Below are 6,419 nucleotides of genomic sequence, written 5' to 3' on the forward strand. Positions count from 1 at the left end.
TTTATAGAGTGTTCCTCAATTTGGTTCTGTCACTTTTTTTCATGATTAGATTCAAGTTATGCCCTTGTGGCAGGAATACACTGAGATTCTCTCAGTGCCTCACATTGGAAAGCAGATGATATGTCCCATTGACCAATTAGATAATTTGCTTAAGGTGATGGCTACCAGATTTCTCCACCGTCAAGCTATACTCTTTTACCCTTTGTAATGTCCTTGTAGGGAAATACTTTGAGACTACGTAAACTCCTGTTATTCCCAAATTTTTACCCCCTGGTTTTAGTATCCACTGAACTTTCTTGCTTGAATCAGCTATTATTATGATGTTTGCCAAATAATGATTTTATGATTCTATCCTCCCTTCTTCATTTATTAGTTGGATTTGACTGTAGGAAGAACTTTCCCTTCTTATTTATCTGTTTGTTGTTTCTTTATCAGTGGACTCATGGATCTTTACTTTATTCAATAGGTAGTAATCCTTTATAATCATTATTTACTGTCTCAATTTGGCTATTGGGAGTTCCTTCAAGCTGGCTCCTGTGTCCGTTTGACCTACTCCCATAATTTTTTTAATATAAATTTATTTATTTTATTTATTTATTTTTGGCTGTGTTGGGTCTTCATTGCTGTGGGCGGGCTTTCTCTACTTGCAGCGAGCAGGGGCTACTCTTCGTTGCAGTGCACGGGCTTCTCATTGCGGTGGCTTCTCTCGTTGTGGAGCACGGGCTTTAGGTGCACGGGCTTCAGTAGTTGCGGCACGCAGGCTCAGTAGTTGTGGCTCACAGGCTCTACAGCACAAGCTCAGTAGTTGTGGCTCATGGGCTTAGTTGCTCCGCGGCATGTGGGATCTTCCCGGACCAGGGCTCGAACCCGTGTCCCCTGCATTGGCGGGTGGATTCTCTACCACTGTGCCACCAGGGAAGCCCCTACTCCCATCATTTTTTGAGTACTCAAAGAAATTCACTCTTCTAAGGGTTTACAGATATTAAGCAATTGAGCTGTAAGAAGCAGACCCTGAAGCAGGACAGGAATAAAGACACAGATGTAGAGAATGGACTTGAGGACACAGGGAGGGAGAAGGATAAGCTGGGACGAAGTGAGAGAGTAGCAATGACATATATACACTACCAGATGTAAAACAGATAGCTAGTGGGAAGCAGCCTCATAGCACAGGGAGATCAGCTGGGTGCTTTGTGACCACCTAGAGGGGTGGGATAGGGAGGGTGGGAGGGAGACGCAAGAGGGAGGGGATATGGGGATATACGTATATGTGTATAGCTGATTCACTTTGTTATACAGCAGAAACTAACACAGCATTGTAAAGCAATTATACTCCAATAAAGACGTTAAAAAAAAAAAAAGAAGTAGACCCTGAGATTTGAATGGAAGTACAGATCTTCCTTGACTTGTAATGGGGTTACGTCCCCATAGATCCATCGTAGGTTGAAAATATCGTTAAGTAGAAAGTGCACTTTATATACCAAACCTACCGAACATCATAGCTTTGCCTAGCCTACTTTCAGCATGCTCTGAACATTAGCCTACAGTTGGGCAAAATTATCTAACATAAAGCCTATTTTATAATAAAGTATTGAAAATCTTCTGTAATGTAATGAATACTATCTTGAAAGTGAAAAACAGAATGTTTGAGTACAGAATGCTTGTAAGCGTATTGGTTGTTTACCCTTGTGATTGTGTGGCTGACCAGGAGATGCAGCTGCCACTCCCCAGCATCAAGAGGGAATATCATACCGCATATCACTAGCCTAGGAAAAGATCAAAATTCAAAATCCAAAGTACAATTTCTACTGAAGGTATATTGCTTTCACACCCCTGTAAAGTTGAAAAATCATAAGTAGAACAATCGTAAGTTGGGGACCATATGTATTTGAATGTGGGAGGTTCTTCCAGGAAATGGGGGTTAGTGAAACAGGAAAGGGAAGGAAACCAGGAAAGGGTATATTAACGAGCAAGTAATCAACATGGATAGCTGGAGCAAAGGCCTGCTGGGAAACTCTGGAAACTGTGCAGAACATATGCTCAGAGCTATCTCACTCAAGGAGTGAGGGAACTGGGTTATTTTACACTGAGGTAGGCAGAATAATGACCCCCAAAGATGTCTGTGTTCTAATGCCCAGAACCTGTAGATATGTTGTTAGCTAACAAATGGGACTTGCTGGTGTGATTAAATTAAGGAAGGGCATTGAGATGGGGAGATTATTTGGACGGGTCCAGAGTAATCCTTATAAGAAGGAGGCAAGAGGGTCAAAGTCAGAGAAGAAAATATGACCATGGAAGCAGAGGTCAAAGTAATATGGGGCCACAAGCCAAAGAAGTCTAAAAGCTGGAAAAAGTGAGGAGACAGACTCTCCCCTAGGTCTTCTAGAAGGAACTCAGCCCTGCTGACACCTCGACTTAGTCCCACAGGACCTGTGTTGGACTTCTGACCTCCAGAACTGTAAGATAATAAATTTGTGTTAAGTCACTGAGTTGGTGATGATTTGTTACAAAAGCAAGAGGAAACTAATACATACACCAACTCTTATGAGTTGCTGGTTAGGGACTACTCCTGGGGTGCTAATTCCCCAGTACTTCCAGCCTGAAGGCAGGTGAGTGCCCTAAGGTGATCAAAAAAAGCCTTCAGGCAAAGAGATGCAGGCGTAGGCATCTACACCTCGGGTTGGTATACATCCAACAACATGGTAAGAGCGGAGCACCCACTCCCTCTACTATTTTCACCAAACTGCAGCCTATTTCCTAATCCCCTCCCAGGGCAACAAACACCCTCTCTTCCACCACAACACTTCAGTCATTAAATAAACAATGGGGAATATTATGGAAAGAGGCGAAAGGAGAACACTTTGCCATGTCTCTCTGTGGATCTCATCTTGGAATGTTATCTTCTTGCTATGGGTTCTTTGCGATTTGAGATAAATGGTCCTGTCTATTATCACTGGAAAAGGCCCCAGATAAGGACAAGGACTTGTAATTTATAAAATTTAGCTTCACAACATCTTCTGCAAGGTTTAATATCCAAGTATCACAGATAAGACAAAAGGTCAGTTTACAAACATCTACAAAGCAAGCCCAAGAAAAGTGAAGGCTCTCAATTTATTCTAGAATCACAAAAGGAGACTGTAAAAATATTTTTAAACAATATTGGAGAATGTTACTATTTGGCACTATTCATAGAAGGAAATACAGAATCTAATCAGTATATAAGGAAACAGCCCAAAGAGAAATGAAGGTTAAGGTGGGTTTGAAATACCCACTAACTGTCTACCTCTGATCATTAAGTGCTCAGTATGGATCCCTGTAAGCATCTCCCACTAATCCATGCTGTCTCCTTCTACATTTCTTTATCTACATGCCTACCTGTAGGACAGCATTATAGCGAGATTCTGGTGTTAATGCCAAGTGCAGAACCACTCCTTCAGAAGAGAGGATAAATAAAAACACGTGTTGGGGAGGATATGGAGAAAGTGAAGTCCTTGAATACTGCTGGTGGGAAGGTAACATGGTGCAGCTGCTGTGGAAAACAGTCTGGAAGCTCCTCAAAAGGTTAAACATAGAATTACCATACAATCCAGCAATTCCACTCCTAAACATACACCTAAGAGATCTGAAAACATATGTCCACACAAAAACTTATAAATGAATGTTCATAGTGACATTATAATAGCCAAAAAGTGGAAACAACCCAAATGTCCATCAACTGATACATGGATAACAAAATGTGCTATATATTATAATAAAATATTACTCTGCCATAAAAAGGAATGGAGTACTGATCCATGCTGGTATGTGGCTGAACCTTGAAAACATTAAGTGAAAGAAGCCATTCACAAAAGGCCACCTATTGTACGATTCGTTTATACAGAAAGTCCAGAATAGGCCAATCCTTTGGGAAAAAACGGTGCAGAACGTAGATCAGTGGTAGTCAGAGGCTGGGGGAGGAGGAAAGAATGGGAAATGACTGCTAACAGGTACAGGATTTCTCTGGAGGTGATGAAAATGTTCTGAAATTAGCGGTGATGGCTGCACAACTTTGTGAACATACTAAAATAAAAACCACCAAAGTATACACTTTTAAAAGGTAAAAGGTAAATTTTGTGGTATATGAATTATATCTCAAACAAAACGTATAAAAAATAAGAAAGAGAGAATAAGTGAGCTACTGCTTTATTTCAAAGACTGTAAATTTTACAGCAAAACCACCGAATATAATAAAGCATTGTAGCTGTTTCCAAAAATGCTGTTAAATTTTAAAAAATAAAGCATGCTATTTCCCAGAAATTCCTGAAAGAGAAAGTGTACACGTGATTGGAAATTTTCCACTGCCTCTTGTTTCTGTTTTTAAGTCAATTAAGTTCATGTTATTATCTACCCAGCACCAGCCTGACTCTAGGTGAAGATTTAAGAAGAGTAGAGGGAATATTGTCTGAACATATTATTCTCCTGCTTAAAAACCTGCAGTAGTTTCCCATTCCCTACAGCATAAAGTCTATCTTTCCAGTATGCCATATTATGCCCTTCACAATTTGTCCCTTTCCCTATAGCCTCTTTGCCCACTGCTCCCCAAGAGGCTCCCTCCCTCCAGGTATGCTATCTCATCCTCACACCTCCTTACCTCATATGCCACACCATCCTCCTCCACTGCAAAAACTCATTGCTCAGCATGGGTGCTCTTTGCCTCCCACCCTGCCTGGGAGACTCCTGCTCAGGGAATTATCTGGACACACAGAGAGGACCAATACACCCATCCAGAGTGGGTGTACTGTGTACACACCTCTGTTAATGCTCACCACCTGTGAGGGTGTGTATTCAAGGGAATGTTTGGTCTCCATACCTGAGCTGCTTGAGGTGGGACCATAGTTTATTCCTTGTAACTCAATTCCTAGTGCATGTGTGACACATGGGAAGCATTCCGTAAATGTCTGTTAGCTGAATGCAAGAATGAATATTTGGATGAGATTTTTAAAAATCTAATTTAGAAGGCAAGAGGCAGTGCAATCAGTGCAATCCAAACTCCTAGTCTGACAGCAAGCAAAACTGTCTTACAATTCTGGCCCTGTCCTTCACTTGCTGTGTGAACTTAGGCGAGTAATCTACATTGCCCAGGCCTCCATTTCCACATTTGGAAATGGGAGACTTGGAAAAATGGTGTCCAATGTGTCTTTTAACTCTAACTTCTAAAATCTTAGAATTTTAGGAAATCTTGCAGCTGAGAAATATCCAGACAGCACAAAGTCAAATACTAAGTTGTGTAATTGAGATTCCTATATCAGGAGTTCAGAGGAGAGAATGGATGGGGAAATTTTGCAGAAAGGCAAAGAAAACATCAAACAAGCTTCTTCTATGACCTGCTAGGATGTACTTCATATTAAACCATGTATATAGAAACAGGCCCAGCTGAACATTACTCTGTCTAATTATCTTATTCTTCCAATTCCTCTTTCATGCTTTGCTCCTTTCCCCCTCTTTCTCTAAAAACACAGTACTTCTGAGAGTTGAAAAGTAAGTTTTCAAGAAGAGATGAAAAGAAGTTACTTTGTTTTGCCTAAAGATCAAGTTGAGAGGCAGCAATAACTACAATGCAAGAAAAGACAGCATACTTTTTCACTGCACAGTTTCATCAAATCCTGTTTTTCACCAGAATGATCTACAAAGTTGGCATCTTGAAACATGAACTAGAGATGCTCAAGACAAGAGTGCTGCATTTAAAGCCTTCATTTCAGTTGCAAAGTTTTCAGGGGTATAGGCTCTGAAGGCAAACTGTCTAGGGTCAAATACAGGCTCTGCTGCTGACTAACCGAGACCTTGGACAAGAACTTAACCTCTTTGAGTCTTTTACCTTACCTGTAAAATGAAGATAATGATAGTAATTACCTCCATAGGATACTACTATAAAAATTTAAGAGATAATACATGTAAAATAGTCAGCATACAGCCTACTTGCAAGCTTATTATAAGCATAGCTGACACTTCTCAGACTTGTACTACTTTTAAAGGAAATGACATATTAGAAATACATATAGTCTGGTATGATTAGTGTATAGATTTCAAGATGGGGAGCAGCTAGAAATGAGACAAGTTGGAAGGATACATTTCCTCCAAATAGTAACCAACTGACTGACTGATTCAATGATTGTTCAATTGATTGACTGATTCAATATTTACTGAGCACTTACTATATGTCAGGTATTATGCTGATCACTAAGAATGAGCAACAAAACAGACATGATCTCTGTCATCCTGGAACTTACCTTCTAGTGAACTGTTAGCTACAAGATTGCCATTCTAAAGATGTTTTTTCTATTTGAGACCTATCTAAAAGTTTCACATGAGGACAACGGCAAAATTTCATGAACCCAAATTATAAAAATATCAGTTTATACAGATATTTGAGGGAAATTTTCGTT

The sequence above is a fragment of the Grampus griseus genome (assembly GCF_964374135.1).
Source record: "Grampus griseus genome assembly, chromosome: 10".
NCBI classification, from domain to species: Eukaryota; Metazoa; Chordata; class Mammalia; order Artiodactyla; family Delphinidae; genus Grampus; species Grampus griseus.